This window comes from Alexandromys fortis, unplaced genomic scaffold (genome assembly GCF_014885135.2).
Source record: "Alexandromys fortis isolate MF-2015 unplaced genomic scaffold, M_Fortis_MF-2015_v1.1 scaffold_23, whole genome shotgun sequence".
In the NCBI taxonomy this organism is placed as follows: Eukaryota; Metazoa; Chordata; class Mammalia; order Rodentia; family Cricetidae; genus Alexandromys; species Alexandromys fortis.
In genome coordinates, this window is record NW_026067907.1 from 7,040,136 (window position 1) to 7,064,046 (window position 23,911).

At 45.1% G+C, this 23,911-nt stretch overlaps 1 long non-coding RNA gene across 1 annotated transcript; it reads right to left on the bottom strand.

Annotated features, from left to right (window-relative positions):
• Window positions 1–9,980: 9,980 nt before the first annotated feature.
• LOC126497737 (uncharacterized) lies at window positions 9,981–18,363 on the bottom strand. The gene is made up of 4 exons (XR_007590682.1): window positions 18,268–18,363; window positions 15,411–15,510; window positions 11,403–11,499; window positions 9,981–10,654 (listed from the first exon to the last, which is right to left on the bottom strand). It is a non-coding gene; the product is annotated as an uncharacterized lncRNA (long non-coding RNA).
• Window positions 18,364–23,911: the final 5,548 nt, after the last annotated feature.

Here is a 23,911-nt window from a genome sequence, read left to right on the forward strand (position 1 = left end):
CTCTCTCTCTCTCTCTCTCTCTCTCTCTCTCTCTCTCTCTCTCTCTCTCTCTCTCTCTCTCTCTTATAATCTTAGTCACTTAGAACAGTGACTAACACAGAGGTGTCACATGATGCCACTTTTATGTCATTTTATCTTGGAAAACCTTTTGTTTGTCACTTCTTCAACATAAAGGGCAATGTCTGGGAGCAGCTTGCTGTTTTGTCCCATCTGACTGGTCTGCAAATCCCAGGTGGGGCCTTCTGCATTCATGTCTTAGCCCCTCTACACACAGGCACACACACGCACGCACACACACACACTCACTCACTGAGAGAGAGAGAGGATAAGGGTAAGAAAAGCTGTTTCCCACAAGTTAAACAGTCAACAGCCCCGGAGCTAAGTCTCAGAAAGGAAACAAAGACACCCCACCCTGCTTCACCCTAAGTCAAGAGCAGGAGGCCCTTGATCCCGGAATGATGAAAGCCGTACCCCACTTCTTTGTGTTTTTATTTTCCCTCCCATCTAGATAGACCTGGGAGGTCATTTACTTTGAAGATGTTTTTCAGTCTCCAATTAAAAAGTCTTTGGAAAGCTGTTGACCTATATTTACTGTAACCAGATTTTCCAAATAAAATTCCAAACCTATGATCGGATAAGTGTGTGTGGACACAGCACTTAAAAATAAAGCAGGCTTGTTTTGTGGCTGTTTGAAAAGGGAATCCATTTTTTTTAGAGACTTAGGAAAAGTCTCTAAAGAAGAAACAAACAAAAAATCTGCAGTAACATAACCCAGAAATATACTTTAATACATATTTCTTCTCAGTTTTTATCTACAACAGGTAACTTTTGATAGTTGAGTATCACACTGTATAATTTTTTTATCATGAACTTTACAATTAAATACATATCTAAAGACTTTCCTCTGCCACTGTGGATTCTTTGTAAGCCTTATCTTAATGGATGTACAATATCCTATTTCTACATATGCCGTAAATATTTTACCCATTATACATATTAGACGGCCATCAATTTTTCTTGCTTTTATTAAAAATACTGTGAAAAACTAATCTTGTACACATACTTTTGCACACACTCCTGAAAACCCATAGTATGGTGAGGGAGCAAAAGTACCTCACAATAGAATAGAAAGTTTTATATTTTTTGGTTGCGAGCCTAGACTTTAACAGCTGAACCATCTCTCCTGACAGGCGGTGGTGGCACACGTCTTTAATCCCAGCACTTGGGAGGCAGAGGCAGGTGGATCTCTGTGAGTTTGAGGCCAGCCTGGTCTACAGAGTGAGGTCCAGAAAAGCCAGGACTGTTACATAGAGAAACCCTATCTCAAATCTCTGATTTCAAGGCCAGCTCCAGTCCACAGAGCGAGTTCTAGGACAGCCAGAGCTACACAGAGAAACCCTGTCTCCAAAAATAAATAAATAAATAAAACAACCAAAACAAAAGAATAGAAAGTTTTTAAGTCTCAGGCTACAAAACTCTAAAAACATTTCCTGGAAGCAGTATGCAATTTACATTTCACCCTCATCTTTCAAAATACCCAGGAGAAAATACATGCGCCCGTTCCCAGACAGAAGCCCTTCCCATTCACAGAATCTGTTGCCCTGACATAGTAACAGTCAAGAGAAGCTCTTCTTTCCTCTGGAGCTGTTTGCCCCAGCCCCGGGAGATCCTCCAGGTCTCAGAGCCCTTTCTCAGGAAGAAACCCCACCGTGATGCCACACCACTCACTGCATAGCTAGGCAGTCACCACAGTGCTCAGTGTCATCTTTTCCGTCTCTGAACCCCAGGCTTGTGCTGTGTCCTCTCCTCTCTGCACTGTGGGGACAGGCCCAGCTGACCACAGGAGAAGCCTGTGCTGACAGGCACTGAGTGTCCTTGGCCGGATCCTGCAGCCAAGATCCCTGTGCTCTGGGCCCAGAGGACCCTGCACATCAGCCGCTTGCTCTCAGCGATGCAGGCAAGGGGTGTCTCAGGGGGAAAGGAAGTCAAGGCAGCCAGAGGACGGTCTGAGGTATTTGCAAAACAAGGGTCCTGATTCAGAAGCATGGGGTTCACAGAAGGAGGGAGGGAGGTGGGGTTCAGACCCTGCTGTGAGGACACTAGGATTGTTGTGATCCTGTTAAACCATGGTCCAAAGAAAGGTCTCTTCCATGTTTCTGAGTTAGGTTAATTGAGGTACACCTGCTCAGGAACTACCCTCTACCCTATCCCAACACACACACATATGCTCTCTAGGCTCAATGTTCAAAGACATTCAAAACCCAGATGGGTACATTGCAGCCAAGGAGGCCATCTACAGAGAGAACCACTGCTCCGTAGCCCCTGACCCCCATTTCCCTCCCTCCCCATTTGCCCCTGGAATCCCTGCCATACTGTTACCCCTACTTCTCCAGATCAGGCCCTGTGGTACACTGCCCAGACCGGATCTCAGGCCCAGAATGCAAGTTCTGCCAGGAAACCCCTTTCAGCTCCTCATCAAATCCCTCCCTCATGTCTCCAGGACAATCCCTGTCCCCCAGCCAGTACCCCTAGGGAACAATGTTTGTTTAGCAATCTTTTCCAGTTGCCTAGAATACCCCGGCCAGTAACAGCGCTCAAGCTCAATAAACACTTACTGAACTGAGAGAAGCCATTAAATGGGTGAGCTATGGGTTCTATCACAGGAAGGAAATGAAGTAACATCACACACAGTCACTCACAAGGTTTCTTCCCCTAAAGGCTCCATCAGTCATACCTGCTCCAGAGGTCCTTCAGTTCCACCCCAGAAAAAATGGTCCCCTTTGCAGCCAATCCCAGACAGCTACAGATAGGACGAGAGCAACTGGCTGACGCTCTGATTGTGATAGACACAGCCCTTTCGGGGAACTAAGCCTCAGTCCCTTTTCTTGCACAATACAGAGCTCCACAATGGAAGAGATCTTTCCAAAGCATAAAAGTGAAAAAAAAAAAGGGACCTTCTACAAAGAGTGTACAAAAACAACAGCTCATTGCGGACACCAGCATCATCGCCGCCTCTCCAAAGCAGCTCCTCCTGTGCCAAGCCCTGGCCAGAACTGAACAGGCAATGCATACTTCTGGAGTAGATTCAATCTTTCCATGATTTCTGTTGTTCTTTAATGAGCAATTTGTTGTATGTGTTAGCTAAAATAAAATCAGATTCTGGCAATGATTACCAAGACTGCAAAGTCAAATGTAAAAGCAACATGGTGGGTGGGTGTGCACGCACATGTGCGTGCATGCATATAAATATTTATCCGTGGTAGCCTATTTTTGTATTAAAACTATGATTTAACCTTTAAATTTTTTAATTGTGTTTATTTGTGTGTGGGTGGGTGTGTGTACTGTTATTTTTGCCTTCATATATGTCTTTATACCTTGTGTAGGCCTATTGCTTGTGGCAACCAGAGGGAAGCATCAGATCACTTAGAAGTAGAGTTATTGATAGCCGTGATTCACCATGTGAGTGCTGGGAGTTAAATCCAGGCCTTCCGGAGGAGCTGAGCCGTCTTCCCAGCTCCAGAAAGCAGCCTCTTTATTAGCAGGGCTTTGGATTTCTCTTGAGCATCAAAGACTGTCAAGAAATCCTTGCCTGATACTCAGTGGTCCAGGATAGCTTTTGTCTTAGTGCTCTTGTGGGTATACGAATTCATGCATTGTTTGTCGAGTGCTCACAGACTCTCAAAGGGCTGCTTCCTAAATGGTGGTCCCGACTCACAATGGGATAACGTTCTGATAAATTCACTCAAAAATAAAAATGTCCTAAGTCAAAGTGTATTGGATACACCTAACCTGCCCACTGTAACAGGACAAGGAGCCCAGGGCATGGCACCAGACCACGACTGAATCAGACATTATAGTAAGAAACAGACACTGTGGAGAGAAGCACAGCAGGTAAATCCTCTGAAAGAGACTCGCTCCCCTGAAAGAAAATAGAATCCTTTTATCACAAGAGACGTTAGCTGGCCTTGCCTCCTGGACCCGCTGCGTGAGGTCAGGAATATTTGAACAGATACGAGGTCGGAAGCTCTCAGTGGTAAACTTCAGAATACCATTTGCCCTTTCTAAGATTGGCCACGTGTGGTGAGGTGCTGGGGTCATTCAGAGTTGGACTGAATAATGCTGAGACAACCGATTGGCTCTCCTTCGAGGAACCCACACCCAAGCTCTTGGGTGTGTCCTTCTTCCTGAGAGTTTCTCTTTCTCTTAACTCCTGTGCACCCCTAAACCCATGCCATCAGGGTCATCAGATCTCCCTCACCTGAGCTGAGGGGTGGGGCCACCTCTCCCGAGTGCAAAGGCCAGTTTCTTGCTTCAGCATCCAGTGAGCGGCAGGGCCAGCTTTCCCTGGGCCGAGCTGACTCAGCATGGGCCTCTGATTTCATCATGCATAGTTCCTGTGGCTCCCTGAGGTGACATGAGCCACAGACACCACAGACAGATGCAGGTGGACCACAGACCAACACATGACCCTCATCAGTAACTTGGACCTGGATGGCATCCCGGCTCTGGGTAGAAGCACTGGCCACTCAGGTTGGCATGATTCTGGCAGTCGCATAGGCCCCAGACACCACTAAGGCCTCAGGTTTCAGCCCCAGCTCTGGGCTTCTGTATGATCTTTGGTGGCAATACAGGACTCGGGCCATGAACCCAGGTCCTCAGTAGCAGCCAGGTCTGGATGTCACCATTGCTCCAGGTGACAGTGCAGGTCCCTCAGATGGGCACAACCCCAGCAGCAGTGTAGCCCTGGGATACTAGCATGGGCCCAGACCTCAAGTGTCAACATAAAATGCCATCTTTTTAAAGGGGGCAGGGTTGGGTTTGAACTGAATTTAAACCTGCAATGTAAACATGGAGACTCCCCCAGAACAGGGGCTACCCAGTAGAATGGGCTACAGGGCTTTTGGACAGAATGCATTTTTTTTCATGTCAATGCTGCCTGATAAACCGGTCTGCTAATGCAAGCCTCCAGCTGGCACCCTGAAGCAGAGGAGAGTGGTCTGGGGAGCTTTTGCAAATAAAAGGCCAGGGCCCCCTTCCAGCCAATGATATCACAGCTATCATATCCATTTGCACGTACTTGAACCTTGAGATAGTCCCACGGTCTACCCCCATCATCTTGGAAATAACCTAACAACAGCAAACCCCAGGAACGAAGTCTGGGGGAGACATCAGGGGCTGTAAAGCTGGCTCAGTGGTTAAGAGCACTGGCCGCTCTTCCAGAGAACCCGAATTTGATCCCCAGCGCCCACGTGGTGACTCAAAAGCACCTGCCACTCCAGCTCCAGGGAACCCATACCCTCTTTCACCTCCACAGGTACCTAGCACACGTGTGGTGCTCATACCTACGAACAGGCAAAACACAAATGCGCACATAAAATAAGATAATAAAACAAATCTCTTTTTAAAAACTACTTCTAAACCGGGCGTGGCAAGGGATATCTGAGTTCAAAGCTAGACTGAACCACACAGCAAGAACCTATCCCCTCCACCTCCAAATTCATGTGTAAGGTGGTAAGATCCACTGATTTAAAACTGCCAGATCTCTTCCAAGAGGCAAAGATTTACATCTTTACATCTCTGAGGGAGATTCTTAATTTAGTTAGAGCAAGTTAGGAGCAGACCAAGCTCTGTTACTAAAATGCTGTCCAGACGGCAAGGCCAAAGGTTAGAGGCAGCCCAAGAAGCAACTTGGAGACACCAAAATTGTCCCACAGTCTCTTGAAAGTCTGTCTCGGCACTCTCAAATTATTTTCCAAGTTTCCAGTATTTCTGAGAACATGCTTCAAGTGGGCAGGAAGTATCTGAGCAAGCTCTTTTATCTTTTATTAACAGAGGATGTTCGAAAAGATAAGATACTGCAGGAATCTGAGGGCACAGGAGCTCCGCGTAAGCCCAAGGAGAGAAGACTCGGCAACGCTCCCATGCTGGAGGACACAGAGGACATCTGTAGGAGCCTCGGTCCAGCCAGTTTTCTGCATACACAGACACTGGAGCATGATTTTCCTGGCACTGGGAGACTCATTCCCCAGGCCTGAGAACATCCTCTCCAGCCTGACTGAGGCTGCGGCTGCACTCAGCTGGAAGAGGGGCAAGCTGTGGTCCCCAGTGCATTTGAATCTCATAATTGGAATGATGGTTCTCATTGTCTTGTTTTATTCTCTTCTAAGTTAAATTCATGAAGATGTGTTCTTCCATAGTGAGCATGAGACATTTGGTACTCTGAGAGCCTTGCAATTTCTAGGTCACGTGGTCAGCGTACTGCCAGAGAAAGATGCCAGAGTCTTCATTAATGAAGATAGCTATATGAGTGAAACACCTGCTGGCAAGCCTGAGGACGGGAGTTCGATCCCCAGGACCCTCAGAGTGTAATGAGAAAGCTAACTCCTACAGTTTATCCTCTGACTTCTACATATATAATATAGCATATGCACACCCTGACCCTATAAACATACAGAATAAATGAACACATGTAATTTTAACAATTTAGTAATAAAGAGAAGGCTTATTCCCTCAGCCTTCCTGCACTAACCTCAGGGAAGGCTGGCTGCCGTGGTCCACAATTGCCTTTCCCAACAATGTGACTCAGTTGTTTTCTGACTAGGGTCTGGCTAACTTATCCTGTAAAAAGAGAAACAGCCAAGATTTCAGGCTCTGTGAACTTCCTCTGTCTTACAGTCTTCTTCGTTGCTATTGTTTACAGCCTGAAATACGTTTTAAATCTTGTCTGGCTCCAGGAATATTAAAAAAAAAAAAGACTGTAAACTCAGTGAAACTGTGAGCCTTGGTCCGCTAAGCACAGCCTGGGACCAGGTTGGCACCCATGCTAAGGCATACGTTTCCTGCCAGAGGGAGTCGAGGGACCAGGGAGAAGTTAGAAGTCGTAAGCATATGGAGAAGGATGGCTGGGTGGGCAGCATCTCAGTCCTGGACCTTGGGTTTACCCTCACTTTAGACCGAGCGGCTACTTTGGTTTGTTTGGACCAACAGGAAGAATGAGAGGCCAAGTATCACAGTTTTCCCCTTTAGAGGAAGGACTGACATCTTACTGTCACTGGGTTCTCAAGCTCCAGGATGCCCTTCTAGAACATGAGCCATTGTGGGCAAAGTGTCACCTAGCCTTCCTCGTACTACCCTGGGAGCACCAGGGCGAGGGACAGATGGAAGAGCCAAAGGAGACTCTCTGACCACTGCCATCCCTTAAAGGACTGTGCCTCAGCAAACCAGGTGTCTTGTGTCTTTCTAGACCTGTGCCTTGAACAGAGGAGAGTAGAGAAGGGGCTACGGTTTAAGACAGTATGGCCGGGCTAGAAGGTTGGATCAGCAGTTAAGAGTGCTTGCTGCTCTTGCATAGGACCTGAGTTTGGGTCCCAGCACCCACCTTAGGGGACTCACAACCATCTGTAACTCCAGCACCAGGTGACTCATTGCTCTCCTCTGACCCTTCATGGGTACCTACACACATATATATATATACAGACAGACGAACACTCATGGGCACCTGCTCTCTCTCTCTCTCTCTCTCTCTCTCTCTGTCTCTCTCTCTCTCTCTCTCTCTCTCTCTCACACACACACACACACACACACACACTTAATCATAAAAAATAACTCCAAACATCCTGTGCCACCTTAAGACTTGCTTTGTGTTGATGAGAGTTTTAAATCATTCTTAGGTCTCTTCCTAAAGACATCTGAGAACACTGTGGGCAGTTGAAAGCATCCACTAAACTGGGCTTTGTCTTTATGACTGGCTCAGAATCTACAACAATTCCTGTCACCTTGTAGACAGTACAGAGGGAAGAAGAGAGAAAAAAGAATGGAGGGGTGGGAAGGAAAGGACAAAAAAGGAAAAATGCAGGGAGGGAAGGAAGGAGAGAAGGAAAGAAGGGAGAAGGAAGGAGGGAGGAGAGGGAAAGGAGAAAAAGAAGAAAGGATAGACAAGGAGGGGAAAGGGAAGGAAGGAAGGAAGGAAGGAAGGAAGGAAGGAAGGAAGGAAGGAAGGAAGGAAGGAAGGGAAGGGAGGGGAAGGAGGAAAAGGGAGGGGGAAGAAAGAGGAAGACAAGGTGAAAGGAGGAAGTGGAAGAAGGAATGGAGGAGGGCAGTGGAGGGGAAAAAAGAAGGGAAGAGGAACAAGGGGAGGAGGAGAAGAAAGTGAGAAGGGGGGAAGAGAGGGGAAGGAAGCAAAGGTTGGTCTTGTTGGTGCAGGAAACCCTGCCATAAGGATGTCCATGACTGCTCACATTTTCCAAACACAAGCAGTCAGCCTTCCCCAGCCTGTCCCTTTAAAGGAGTGTATGGCCTTGCTGGGGTTCTTTCCTACCCCGGCTATGGCCTGAGCTACAGCAGGAGGTGCCCTTTAGAACACTGACGCGTGTTCTGATTTTGCAAGGACCCTCCCGGAGACCCACTGGCGCTGCTGGGGCAGGCTGTCATCATGCAGTGATCCAAAGCGCTGACAGGCTCTGCGGGCAGTCACAATAACAAGTTACTTTGCGTGAGCCGCTACGGTCTGCATGGATAGTGAAGCATACAACAAAGTCATCGGGCCCCAGATGAAGTGTCAGTTAGGAGGATGCTGGCAATAAAAGCCTGCCTCGGAGCAAGGACAGATGCTTTGAAAGCATTCAGCAGGAACGCTCACTTGGAGAACATGGGATTTGAAGCAGGACCATTCTGTTCTTTTTCTTTTTTTGAGGTTTATCTTATTATTTATTTGTGTGTGTGTGTGTGTGTGTGTGTGTGTGTCCGTGAAAGCCAGAAGAGGACATCAGATCCTCTAGAACTAGAGTTACAGGCAATTATGAGCTTCCCAATGTGGGTGCTGAGACCGGAACCTGGATCCTGTGCAAGAGCATCAAGCACACCTAACCACTGAGCCCCCACCCCCATAGTTATTTTCTGAATTGTCTATGGAGCCTTGGAGCAGGGTCACTCACAGGCAGAGCAGATGGAAGTCTCGGAGCAGGAGTGGAGCCACAAGTCCTGTGTTAAGGACTAGCGCCACCAAACAGGACAGCAGAGCTCCCTGCTGACTCCTGACTGAGAACACGCGGTGCTGGAGCCTCCACCCCAGATGGGACAGCCCAAGTGGGCAGGGCGGTCTCTCAGATACAAGGTTTTCTAAACACCAGAGCTCAGTTCTCTAGGGAGCTTAAAAATGGTTTAAAGTTTAAAGTTGGAGGCTCGGATTCTGTCATGGGACTTGGGAATATGCATTTTTAACACCTCCCTGCAACTTTTATATGCAACCATGATTTGGTATGTATGTACCATGTACTATTTGAGGAGTTAATAAGACTGCCTTGTTTGTTTGTTTGTTTGTTTGTTTCATTTATTGCAACTCGGCTACTCATGTAAACTTGAGATCTGTCCCAACCTCTGCCAATAGCTCCAAACACTGACCTGATCACCTCCGTAATAATGAGGACGCATTAGGAGCTAGAGAGAACAGAGGAAGGGTGCCTTTCTCATGATTGCCACATTATCAGAAAGGGTTGTTAGCGTTGTGACAGACACTGTCACCCTAAACACCCACAAGTGAGAGGCTTGGCCTCTGGCTCTGGTGCATAAGTGGGGTTGGGACCTTCGGGAAATAAGGTCTAGTGGAAGGAAATTAGACAGGTCAAGATGTTGAAGGGGAGAGGAGGATTCCAGCTGCTTCCTGGCCACCTTCTCTACCACACACTGTCACCATGATGCCCGCTGCTACCAGTACGTGAAAGCCCCAGTGTGGCCAGGAGACAATGGGCAGACATGTGACGCCACAGAGAGAACCGCAGAAACGCACCCTTGTGGAAGGACGCTTAAAAAAATCCCACACTAGCTCAGAATTGAGAAATAGATGGTTGTTTATTTAGGGGTAGACTCACAAATCAGAATCCTCTGCTGGAACTGAGATCAGAAACCGAATCCCACAACCGGAAAAGAAAGGCCGAAAAAGAGGCATGACGCATGCTCTCCATGGGTATATATAAGAGGCCACGCCCCAGTACCCTCCCTCCTCTAACTTGGTCATATGAGAGGTTTTGCCAGCCACGGCAGCAAAGCTAACTAACACAGAACTGTGGATTCTTAAGAATTCATAGGGCAGGAGGTGGAGTTAAAGGAGAGAAATAGTAAAGAGGAAGAGGGGAGGAAGCAAATGAAAGAGGAAGGAAGTGGAGGAGAAAGGGAAGGAGGAAGGAAAGGAAGGAGGGACAGTGGGAAGGAGAAAGTGGAAAAGTGATGGCAAGAAGGAAGACATTAGATAAAAGTTGGCATAAGCCGGCTTTTGTCTGTAACCTGTGCCTTGGATCTCTGAAGATCACAGTTCATGAACCACTGGTGTGAGAGCTTTGCGTGGCCCACTCACTCTTGAGTAAACTGAGCATCCAACCATGACAGTGTCCTTGTCCAGATTCCCCAGGCAGGACTCCGTCACTCCCCTTCTCCCCACGGACAGGCGCTCGCCCTCTCTGTGAACCCAGCCTTCCCTCCCCAGTCGTGTTGTGCCCTGGTGAACCCCGGGGCTCAGACAACTGGATTCCCGTGCTTTCCACGTGTTCTTTCCAACTTTCCCAGGAGCCGTGCTGTCCCGGTGTTAGTGACAACTGGATTCCAGTGCTTCCACATGTACTTTCCATCCTTCCCAGGAGCCGTGCTGTCCCAGTGTTAGTGGCTGACATCGGAGGAGCAGTGACCAGGGACGGGGAACAAAAAACATCTCAGTCAGAAAGGAAACACGAGATTAAGGAAATCATAGAAGAGTCAGCTTCAGGCTTCCCAGTACTTTAACCTTGCTAAAGACCTGAACGTTCCTGAAAAGAAACCCATGATTGGCGCTTATCCCAAGTCCATTTGGCAGCAGGCCCTTTTCTGGGGTGCATCTGGGTTAGTGGCATGTGTAGCACACTTGTGGGTTCACCCAAAGGGTATGCATCAGGCATGTCCTCGCAGGAGGCACTGCCCTGAGCACCGGCTGAACACCACCCAAGGGCTCTTACTCAGCAGACATGTCCCCTTTGGGCCGGAGCCCAGGTCCTGTTTTTTATCTTTTCCTCTGCCTCCCTCCTTTAGTGTCTTCTCTTAGTCAAGACAGCTAAAGATCCTATGGGGGCAAGGATGCTTCCTGACAGGACTTTGGCCTGGTTCCCATGCTTAGGACTTCAGGGGAACCTTTGCCATCATTCAGCTGACCTCTTAGGCAGTGCTGCCCAGGCTGAACCATCGGGAATCTAGCAAAGCTTGCCTCTGTCTGCCATTCGGCCCTATAAGCCTCCCTAAGCCAAGCTGCCTCCTCATGGGATGCTCACTGCAATGCTCTCCTCAATTCTCACCCTCTTCCTTTCTCTCTGATTCAACCCAGAGTCAGTCCCATTGAAACAGTCTTACAGACGCCTACGCCTGGTTCCATGGGGTTTTCTCACCTGCCAGTCACCACAGCCCCTCCTCAGAGATTTATAGTTAGCTCAGATTCAACCCATCATGACACAAACTTGGGTAAGGAAGATGCACCGTGATCAGCTACACGGGAAAAAAGAAACAAAAATCAAGGCCTGTGTGAATGTTCTCTTTCCTTACATGCTCCAGCTGTTTGTTGTCACCCTCTAGGCCTGGCCTTCCTGAGCAGCCCTGGGTCTTACCATGGTCTTACCCTTTCCTGTGCGAGCATCGTGGCCCCTGCACTCTACAGAGAAGACTAGCTTTGCTACCAAGGCGTGGCCCATTTGACCAAAGACCAGCACTTCAACCAAAGTACCTATCACAGGCTGGGCACATGAGCAGCCACCACTTCCAAGCCACCTTGGTCCACCTTCATAACCAAATGTTGGCTTTACAGTGAAGGGCACAAATTGATCCACATGAGGGACAAGCTCCAAGTTGGCTTCAGAGAGTATGGAAGAGCAGAGTGATTGGTACAGGGGAGAAGGAGGAGTCACAAAGTGTCAACAAGAGGAGAAAGGCCATGTGGTGTGGATCAATGGGGAAGATGCAAGGCCTTCCGGGTAGCTAACTTCTTTCTCCTTTGTAGCAGTGGGTGTTAGAAGGTAGCATCCGCTCTGTTTCCATGGTGAGGGTGCAGGGAAAGTCTACCACAGCTGCAGGTACTGTGTGGGATTCCAAAGTCAGGAGGGTGTTGGGGAAGGCAGCTCTGGCTGGATTTATCAAGAGCTCTGGGAAGGGTGCAGCTGTGGGTGACGTGTGTACTTGCACGTGCTTGGCTATGGGTGACGTGTGTACTTGCGCATGCTTGGCTGTGGGTGATGTGTGTACTTGTGCATGCTTGGCTGTGGGTGAAGTGTGTACTTGTGCATGCTTGGCTGTGGGTGACATGTGTACTTGCGCATGCTTGGCTGTGGGTGATGTGTGTACTTGTGCATGCTTGTCTGTGGGTGACATGTGTACTTGCGCATGCTTGGCTGTGGGTGATGTGTGTACTTGTGCATGCTTGGCTGTGGGTGACATGTGTACTTGCGCATGCTTGGCTGTGGGTGACATGTACACTTGTGCACATCTGTTATCTTTGTTACTTGAATGGTCAGCAGGCAAGAGGTGGCCACATTTCTGGATAAGGCATGATTGGTTAACAGTATTCACACAGAAGCTGGGTTTCATGGGAAAAAAAGAGACATCACACCACAGAAACTAGATATGTTTCCATGTCTGCAGAGACTGAAACAGGCAGGGGGTATGGAAATACCACTATGACTTGAATATGTCCTCCATAAACCAAATATTGAAAACACAGTCTCCATGCAACAGAGCTGGAAGATGGGACCCTCATGAACAAGTTAATATTGTTGTTACTGGCGTGGTTTTGCCCTAACAATAAGAATTTGGGGACTCTGGCTTTCACACCTTATCTCCTCTCTCTCCTTCCCACTCTCTCTCCTCTGCCTTTCCCCATCTCCCCTCTTTGTTCCCCATTCCCTTCTTGCCCTTCCATCTTCTACCACGGATGACAGACTCACAACACCCTCGTGGTATTGCTGCCTTGAGCTGGACTTCTAGGCCTCCAGAATTCTGAAGAAATGATGTCTATTCTTTCTAAGTTCTTAGGCAATCTGTGACACTCTATCCTAGCGTCACAAACAGACCACAGCAGATGCGGATGAGCCTGAGGAAGACAGACGCAGTGTATAAAGATTCTTCCTACTGCTTTGGGCAGTGAGCAGACAAGTATTTACATTCTTCTGAGAAATATTTCCTACCCTCCAACTTGATATTTTCCACGGCCCATCCCTCTTTAGAAATTGCAGATATTAGATGCGGCGTCCAGTTGCCAAATGGTTAGTGTTGTGGTTTGAAGCTCAAAGTTCTCCGCAGACAGATGTTTGGAGTGCTTGAGTCCAAGCTTCAGCATGTTTTTGAAAGTCTGTGGAACCTTTAGGAGATCGCGTCACAGAAGCAAGTCAGTGGATGCAATCTGTTGAAGGTCATAGTCCAAACTGGCTCCTGTCCTGCTCTCTTTTTCCTCTGCATGCTCCCCCAGCCATGCCTTCTCCACCCTGGTGGAATGGCTCTCTGGTACTGGGAGCCAAGGCAAACCCTTCTCCCTTAAGCCGTTTCTGTCAGGTGTCCTGGACAGTGACATGGTCCTGTAGAAGGCTCTGCGGCCTAAGTACAGGATAGGGTTGCAGGATGACGTGAAAGAGAAAGGATATTTGGTGGCTCTCAGCCCACAGCTCGGGTTACTGCGAAGTCCTATCTATATCCTTGCCCTTGGGATTTAGATAGCCTAACTTCCTAGAAGAGCAGATCATAACTTCCCATCACATTTCTGTCCAGCACATTTTACATGAACCCCCAGAGAAAGGGTCCAAGCGCCTGGTGGAAGCAGCAAATACATCTAAAGCTGGAGGAGCCTGGACTTTTGACCTAGTGTGATCATGGGAAGCAGACATCTAAATGGTCTTGGGAGAAAGCAGGCTGTAGGAAGTTCCCCAACACCGGAAATCCTCCTCAGTGTTGGTGACAGAGTGACAGGGAGAGCTGCCACAGCTCTTTGGACTGGAATTGACCTTGAAACACATCAGAAAGCCAAGGACATTCATTGTGACCCAGAGTGATCTTTAATTTTACCCAATGGAGAGAGTTTACCTAGCATTTAAAGAAAATAATAAATTAGACAATTCAACCAGCAAGCAGTTCACCAGCAAGTCCCGTCCTCGCTTGCGGCTGTAACCCACCCAGCGCAGGAAGCACTGAGGGCTCCTCCCTGTGGCCCTGGTGGTGAGCTGGAGCATCTGGCATCCAGGGAAAGCTGATCACTGGGAAGTAAGCCCTGGAGAGGCGCCATTGACAACAGAAGCCAAGAATGTGTCCAAGTCCGGAGGCGCAGCACGGCTCATTAGCCAACAGCCTGTGTTTCCTAACCACCTATGCAAATATTTGGGCCTCCTTCTCCCCCTGCGATCCAGCATGATGATAAACGTGTGGGAAATGTATAGTTATCTAGGCAAAACTTTTCCTTGTACCGATCTTTCCTTGAACTAATATCCTTGACAGCTAATAGCTAGAAAAACGAGGAATCAATAAAAAAGAAAGACAGAAAAACAAAGAGTCCCTGAGAACAATGATTTCCCACCCCCTTCAGAGTCTCTTAGATTAAGAAAAAAGTTTATGTATGGTCTCATCATTCCGTAGCATATAGAATCATCACCAATTCGTGAACCCAGGGCTTCCAAAGAAAACACCTGTGCCGAACTAAAGAAGTCAAGAGAAGCAAACACATTAGTTCATTGGCCTCCCAACTGGCAATTTAACTTGCTGCACCACGAGAGCAGGGAAACAACCTGAGTCAGGCAGGGAAGGCTGTTTCTTACACAGAAGTAACAAAAGAGCCCTAAGACTTGGTGGTTGTGGTAGTTGAGTAGGATTGACTCCCTAAGACTCAAAACTAGAATGCTTGGTCATTAGGGAGTGGCACTACTTGAGAGAGATTAGGAGGTGTGGCCTTGTAGGAGTGGGTGTGGCCTTATTGGAGGAAGTGGGAGTGGGCTTTAGGGTTTCAGAAGCCCAAGCCAGGTCCAGTGGTTCTCTCTTCTTGCTGTCTGTGGAAACAGATGTACAACTCTCAGCTCCTCCAACACCACATCTGTCTGTGTGCCGCTGTGCTTTTCATGATGCTGATAATGGACTAAACTTCTGAACTGTGAGCCAACCCCAGTTAAATTCTTTCCTTTATAAGAATTGCCCTGGTCATGGTGCCTCTTCACAGCAATAGAACATTGACTATGACAGTGGCTTAAGCAAATTTGAATCCTTTGTTCCACATCTAACATAAACTGGCAGGTGCTCCACTTACCACTGTCACTTAGTGTAGGCTGAGTCTCTACGCAGATAATCTCCAATAACCCACTCTAAGTGCCAGAGAAATAATGTAGGGACTATCACATAGATTCTTACTCTTTCCATCTAGAAAAAGTACATACCATTTATGCTTCATCAGCCAAAGTCAATCTCTGTGAGTTCGAGGGCAACCCGGTCTACAAGAGCTAGTTCCAGAACAGGCTCCAAAGCTACAGAGAAACCCTGTCTCGGAAAAAAAAAAAAAGTGAGTGTTTCCACCTCAGTTAACATAACTCAGAGAATTCCTCACAGACATGCACAAAGATTTCTCTCATATGTGATTCTAGCCCCTACAGATTGAAACTAAGACTAAACCACAAGTGTATGAAAGTCCTTCCCTCCAATAACATAATATTCAGGGGTGGGATCTTGGAGAGGTCATGAGTGGGTTATGAGGGTAGAGTCCCCCCGAGAAGGACTAGTGCTGGCATGAAAGGGGTTCTTGGAGGTCCTCACTCATGTTCCACCATGTAAGGCTAGATTGAGAGCTGGCAATCTGCCTTCCAGAAGAGCGCTTGCCAGAACCAACTCTGCCTGATCTGACTTCCAGCCTTATGGTGTGTTGTCATAGCAGCCTGAACTAAGATGAATATCTAGGAAAAGAATCACATCATTTTAAAAGAAGTGCAGAAAAGATTTCCAATTCTGAATTAATCAAATGAATTATCACTCCATCATTGGTTTTCCCAAAGCGATAAATCATATGAGAAGTTAATATAAAAGCTAACATTTTTCTTTTTTCTTCTTTTTTATTGTTTTTCTTGAGCTATACATTTTTCTCCACTCTCCTCCCTTCCTCCCCTCTCCACTTCTGCCCTCTCCTGTGATCCCCACGCTCCCAATTTACTCAGGAGATTTTATCTTTTTCACCTTCCTATGTAGATCCATGTATGTCACTCTTAGGGTCCTCTTTGAAGTCTATTTTCTCTGAGATTGTAGCCTGTAGACTGGTTTTTCTTTGCTTTGTGACCAAAAGACACTTATGAGTGCACACATATTATATTTGTCTTTCTGAGTCTGGGTTACTTCACTCAATATGTTTTTTCTAGATCCATCTATTGGATTGCAAATTTCAAGATGTCCATTTTTACCACTGTGTAGTACTCCCTTGTGTAAATATAGCACATTTTCTTTATCCATTCTTTGGTTGAGGAGCATCTAGGCTGTTTCATTTTTCTTATCTGGGACATTTATGTTCTGAATTTTTAAAACCTGTAAGTAGGCCAGGAGGAAGGCTCAGTGGGTGAAAGTGTTTGCTCTCTGGTGATGCAAGTCTGAGGACCAGAGTTCAATTCTGGAACCCATGTACAGGTGAAAGAAAGGAACTGAACCCACAAAGTTGTCTTCTGACCTCCACACTAGCACCAGGGCAAATGTATGCACATGTGTACATACACACATGCACACACATGTGCACACACATACACACATATATACAATAGCAATAATAAATGATTTTAACTGGCAGTGGGTCTCTGCTATGATGTTGTTATAGCACTTCACTCCTATTCCTTCCAGATGAAGGTACAGTGGCCTACATCTGTAGTCCCAGCACTTGAGGCAGAAGCAAGTGAATCTTTACAAGGTGGAGCCCAGTCTGGTCTACATAGGGAGTTCCAGGCCATCCAGGGCTATGTACAGAGACTCTGTCTCAAAAGCAAAAAAACATTCCTGTGGGGAATGTTTAAGGTCACAGACAGGAGGAACAGAATAGATCTAAGAAACAGTGTTTCTGGCACCAAAGGACTCTGAAGTGGACTCACGTTTCAGAAACTCCTGAAATGCGTATTTTTCAAAGTAACAAGAGTCACTGTGTAAATGAACTTGGAAAAGCTTCTGCTAACAGAAAAGATGGTGTGGTTTACGTGATGCACATCTGTCATTATTGGTTTTTGTTTTAATCAGATTACATTGACATCACTTATTACAATTTAGCCATCCAAGCTACCTTGCCCGGTCACAAAACTTTATAAAGTGTTAAAGACATTTGGATAGAGATCAAGTTATTTGTGTTCTCTCTGTGTCTCCATCTCTGTCTCCCTCTCCTGTTCTCCCTCTACCGCTAAGGCATTATCCCCAGCCCACATTGAAACAGCTTTAAATAGCAGACCTTTTACTCAGTACATACAATGCTTAAAATAAATGAGACATCTCTCCCTAGACTCTCAGTGTTAACGCTCTATACTTAGCTCGAACATAGAAGACTTCAGAATCACAAAGGGTTTGACCCCAGAACAGTCTAAAATCTGCCCTAGACAGAAGCAGATGCCAATTAACTCAGCATTTCCACACTATTCCTAGGCTCGACATCTCGGAAACTTTTCACGTCCTTCTCTATGACCTTTTGAGAGAAATTCCAAGAATGTTCAATAAAGCAGGCTTTGAAAGCTGCTCTCTTTATCTCTGCTGTCCACTTGGACATCACCAGGGAGTAATCATAGTTCAGCACTGGCCCTCACAGCACACCACAGGGACAGCATCTATGGGCTTAACTGATCTGAGGGGCCCAGGGCAGAGGAGGGAAGTGTTTATGGGGCCTCATTAACAGTACTAAGACTTCTCCCTCCACACTGCTCCTCCCTTCAAGAATGGCTTTAATGTTGGCTTTTTTATATTGCTAGGCTCAGGAAAGTCAGAGACATCTCCAAAGACACAAATTGCTCTAAATAAGTCTTTGGAAACAGAATTTTTTTTGGGGGGGTGAACTTTAAACAGAGGCATCAGCTGGCAAATCCCCTCTGGAGCAGTCACCAGTTTGGGCTCCCAGAAGTCTCACAGATAAAATTCAAACAAATACGTACTCACAGCTGAGGGTCAAATTCACAGGAGAGAAGCTTCTATGAGCATGCCTTTAAAGAAACAAGAATAACATTCTCGAGCTTTGTGTTAGCTACTTCTCTCCTTTGCTGGGAGAAGCAGTCCGAGAGAAGAAAGGCTTACCTACGTTCACAGTCGGAGGGTGGCCCTCTGCCCTGGCAAGAGGAGGCATGCATGCAGGACTAGCTGACCATGACAGCAGGTTAGGATTGGCCATCTACAATAGAGGAAACATGAGATGGAGAGATAGACATGCGGCAGTAGAAAAAGCAGGCTGTGGCCAGGGATGGGCATATATTTAAGTATCTTCAGTATATGTACTGGTCCCAATCCCAACAACTAGACCATGCTTCACAAGGACTCCAAGCCTCCCAGAGTTCAAAACACAAGCCCACTAGGGGAGGAAAAATTTAAGATTTAAGAGAGTAGACATTTCCTCATGAAGCCTGTAGTAAGGAGGCTGCTTATTGGTTCCTGGCTGCTCATCCCTGAGTTAATCTCACAGAAATTGTATTATTTAAATCACTGCATGGCCCATTAGCTCTAGCTTCTTATTGGCTAACTTTTACATGTTAATTTAACCCATTTATATTAATCTATATATCACCACGTGGCAGTGGCTTACCAGCAAAGTTTCAGCATGTCTGACTCTAGCAGTGGCTCCATGGTGTCTCCCTGACTCTGCCCTTCTTTCTCCAAGCATTCAGCCTAGCTTTCCCTGCTCACCTAAGTTCTGCCTTGCTATAGGTCCAAAGCAGTTTCTTTATTCATTAATGATAATCACAGCACACAGAGGGGACTCCTATATCACTTCCCCTTTTCTGTTTAAATAAAAAGGAAGGCTTTAACATAGTAAAATTACATATAACAAAAGTTATCAAGCAAGAATTACAGCTACAATATTTATATCTATTTTATATTTTATCATAATTAAGGGAAACTATAACTATAACCATTTATTCTTCAACTCCATCAAAGACTCCAGAAGGATGTAATATTACCTAAGTAAACAGGAAGTACATTTTAAGCAACTATTAGAACTCTAGAAATAACAGAGACATCTTGCTGCCTGGACAGTTACCCAAAGTTCTTCTGTACCATCTCCAGCCTACAGGCCCATAGTATCCAGCAGACTTTTTCATCAAGCAGGAAATTTCAAAGACAGGTCTACTTATATTAGCAGTTTGTCAATCACTTTCTTCTGTGTCCTGCAGAATGTCTGGCAGACTCTATCATGAAGCAGGAACCCTGAAGGATGGTCTCACCTTTAGGCAAGTTTAGCAGTCATTTCTCTGTAGGTCCTGCATGTCCAGTTCAGCATTCCAGGCAGGACCATTTTCTTGCCCAAATGGCTAACAAACTCCATAAAAAGCCTCTTCAATGCCCATCTTCCTCTTGAAGTAACTGGTGCTGCCAGGAGCAAATGTGTCTCATTGTCATGAAAAGTCTTAAGTTCTTAAACATTTTAAATGCCATATTCTGAAGGTCTCTGAAAGATCTGAAGAATACCTATCTAACTGAAACATATCTCTATACATCTAGAAAATCTAACTAACATGACTACAAGTTTGACTATTATAGATGATTATCTATTAACTTATATTTCTTAATTATACATTACATTTTTAAATGAGCTGCACAAACACAATACCTTAATCAAGAGCAGAAATATACATATAACAAAATTGACCTAAAACTTGTACCAATAAACCAATATCCATACCAATGCAAATCTCTATAGTTTATACCCCTTTAAATGTAAACAAACAATTATAAACAATATTTAGGAATATGGGCATAATTCTGCTTCTTGCTGTTTGGGGGCACTATTAATCAGGTCTTTCACGGTGTATCTGTGGGCTAGGTTCATCTCAGTCAGCAGTTGGGCAAAGTAATTTCCTAAAGGTGTTCACGGCAACCTTTCAGGGGGTCACACCAGTCTAGAAGCAATCCATAGGTTCTCATCCTCTATGGAAACAAGAGAAGAACCTCTTTTCCAAAGCAACATATCCTTAGATCCAAATTTGGAAGTCATGATACCTTTATAATATACATGCTGGCTTAGCTTAGCAGCCCATACAATAAAATATCTTTCTGTACTTAGCTCATTCACAGTCATAAAAATTTAAAGAAAACACAATAATATACATTATCCAGACTCTCTGTATATATTCCATGTTTACATGGCTTATTTTTTTACTCCTTTTAATCTATGACTATCTGTACTCTGTGTCTTTAAAGACTTTGCCTTTTTAAGTATTAACTTTATTTTATGACTATACTTTTTTTTTCTCTCTCTTCTAAGCCTATGTACATTTATCCAATACTGTGGCTCATTTGGAGTTCTTTTCCATCTGGATTTGCCTTTATTGCATATCTGTAATTCTTTATTGTCCAGGAGAGCTTTTTAAAATACTAAGCACTTTTTAAAACTTAAGCTGCAGCATTACTAGGTCAAATATGGTACTTCCTGCTTGCCTGCCCAGTCCACCATGGTGGAACAGCTTGCACCTCCGAGAGCCATGCCCACAGCCCCATTTTCAGGCACACAACCAGTCTATGCCATCATTAAGCAAGCTGGAGCAGTGTGCTCACAAACCCCACTCAAATGCTCTGTAGCTGGACCTCCTGCCTGAAAGAGTCAGAGTCTGCACTGGCAGGACAGTCCAGAAATCTGGATTTTTAAAACAGTACAGCTCTTTTCCTGCTACTACTGAATCAGGAAAACCTCTCTTAATAGAGCAGCAGCAAGCAACCAGCTTTAAAAAATGCAGCTAAACTTTGTTTTTTGTGTGTCTAGAGTTCCTTTCCAAGCCCTCTCAGGTTCTACATTAATTTAGTTCACCACATTGGCATGCCAATTTGTTGGATGAGGGCTGCTTGTTGGCCCTTTTCCTTTAGCTCTTACAATCTTGCAGACCCCTCTTCCACCATGTTCTCTGAGACTTAGGTGTAGGAATGTTTATTCCAGGTATCCATTGGGAACAGGCTCTACAACGTCACATTTTCATTAGTTGTGACTTCCTGCTGTGGGCAGGAGTGGAGCATGTGGCTTCAACCTTACACAAAGAACTACACATAGCTAAGAAATGCTGAGAACTAGAGAAACAGCTGTCCCTAGGCAAGAGCACACCAATTAGTTACCAATACCAAATGGTCAGCTCTGAAAACATACATATAAGTGACATTATACAGAGTGAGTGGGTTGTACTTGTATGTTTGGAAATATTTATTTGTATGTATGTAATGGTAATTACTGAAAAAGAGACTTTTCATGAATTTGTAAGAAGGTATCTGTAATAAATGAGTTTGTAAAGGGAATTCAAAATGAAAACTCAGATAAGCATCACCCACAAGAGCACATTTTATTGTCTGAGATGGTCATCTCAAAGCCTGGATGCACTGTAACCAGGGGTGCAGGAGAATGATACAGGATCTCGATATGGGGGTATTGCCAAGGAGAGAGCAGGGTTTCATTCAGAGTTAAATTAGGAAGTGAACATTCTGTTTAGATAAGTTGTTTTCTAAAAGCTAGTGGAAGGAGGGTAGACCAGTTGTCTATGTTCATAATTCTTGGAATAGAGAGTGAAAATTAATTGTTTTTCTTTTTACCATTTCCTGGAATTTCATGAGCATAACATTCATAGAACTCTGAGCCTATTTTATGACCTTGGCTCTGGGTGGAATTTCTTCAATGACACTAACCCAAAGCAAGATGAATGAATATGAAGGCAAATCTCAGAAAAACCAATCTAGTTATGCAATGGAGACAGGACAGCAAAAATTAAAGTGTAAAAGTAGTACTAAAAATGTCAAAGAGGGGTTAGAGATATCACACTTACCAATTGAGAGCACTACTCCTCTTCCAGAGGACTCCCACATGGCAGAAAAAAAAAAACAGACGTAACTCCAGTTCCAAGGAATCTGATGACCTTTTCTGGCCTCCATAAGCAACATGCATGTACTTGATTCATGAACATTCATGCAGACAAAGCATTTATAAATATAAAAATGAAATAATATTTTTTTAATTTTTAAACAAGAATTTGGAAATAGATTTCATCAGAATCCTAGAAAGTTGGAAGAAAGGGAATGTAGATAAAGCAAAACCTGAAGATATCACTGAATTTTCTAGAACCAATGAAAGACACAATAAAGGATTTGCACAATGAATATAGTGAGATAAGTAATAAAAATTTCACATGGAAGCATAATAATACTGTGAAAGAGTCAAATCAATAGTGAACAGAGACTGACAAGAAAGACAAGGCAACTGGGACAATAGATGACTACATAGTCACATGACAGCTAGGGGAAGGCTATACTCAGAGTCTAGAAAAAAACTGAGTTAACCCAATATTGAGTTAGGCACCTGACAAAAATGACCTTTCAGGCCACAAAGATAAAAGCATGTTCAGATAAACAAAGTGGAAGAATGTCCTTCCAACATAACTTCACCAAAGAAGTTTCAAAAGGACTTAGGTCAGGACAAAGGAAAATAAAACTAGAAGAAACATCAGTGTCCCAAGGGCAACTGAGCAAGAGCATTGTTGACATGAGACAAATGGTCTAGATAAGTAACAGCAGTATTTAAATCACTCAATAAAAAGCACAACTCTTAAATAATGGGCACTATAGAATGCAAATTAAAAATGGAAATTGGTTTAAAATCTTTGTTCAGGGTGGAAGCTAAAACTTTAAGATATTGATGAATTTCAAACTTGATTAAGTATGTATGGTAAGAGTTTGTCAGTTCCAAATGAGAAAATATACAGATGAGGACATCAGTAAACACAATGAACACAGAGGCAAGGAAAAATGAATAAAATTAAATGTATGCCCTAGTGATGCTGAAGCCTGCATGGATAGCCCAGATATGGCAGTTCTGTTGAACTTGTCTATATTGGGTTTCATGGTCTAAGTTGATGAGGTCTCTTTTTCAAGAGATCTCATTACAGATGGTTGTGAGTCACCATGTGGTTGCTGGGAATTGAACACAAGACCTCTGGAAGAACAGCCAGTGCTCTCAACCACTAAACCATCTCTCCAAGAAAAAAAATAATAGAAAATCTCAAATATAGACAATTGGAGCAACACCTCTGAAAATGAACTTAAAGGACACCTGCATAACCCTCTTAGCTGTGGGTGTGGTGACAGGGTTCCTGTAATCCAAGAAGTTTAGAGGCAGAGGCAAGAGTTCAAGGGTAGCCTCAGCTACATAGAAACCAACCTAGCCTTTATGAACCCCTGAGCAACAGCCAATGGGATCGTATGCATTCTTCTGAAACATATTTTAAATTCCACATATGACTCCATGATACAGTTCTCAAAGAATGTCAAAAGACAGAGGGGACAATTTTCTTTACCATGTAGGAGTTAAAAGTTAAAAATCAGGCTTCAGATTTTCGGTCCACGGTCTGCTTTCTCAGTTGCCTTGAGCCTGTGTTGAGTCAGACCCGTCATGGAGAGGGGTCAGAGTGGAGAATAGGAGGTGAGGTGTGTGTGGCAGGAAGGGAGCAGAGGAGGGTGCATTCCCAGTATCCTGACTTCCTCCTACTAGGCACCATGTTCTAAGTCCTAGAATCTAAGGGTTCTGCCACATCTCAGTGTCACCACAACATCTAACCCACAGCCCCAGCGGACCCTCTTTTCTGTCATAAACGTGTTTTGAAGATGGGGCATGTTTAAAGTTTCTTGCCAGCCCCGAATGAAACATTGAGTGCAGTCGAGTGGTGGAAAGCTGCACAAAAGTGAACTATGAGGTCAA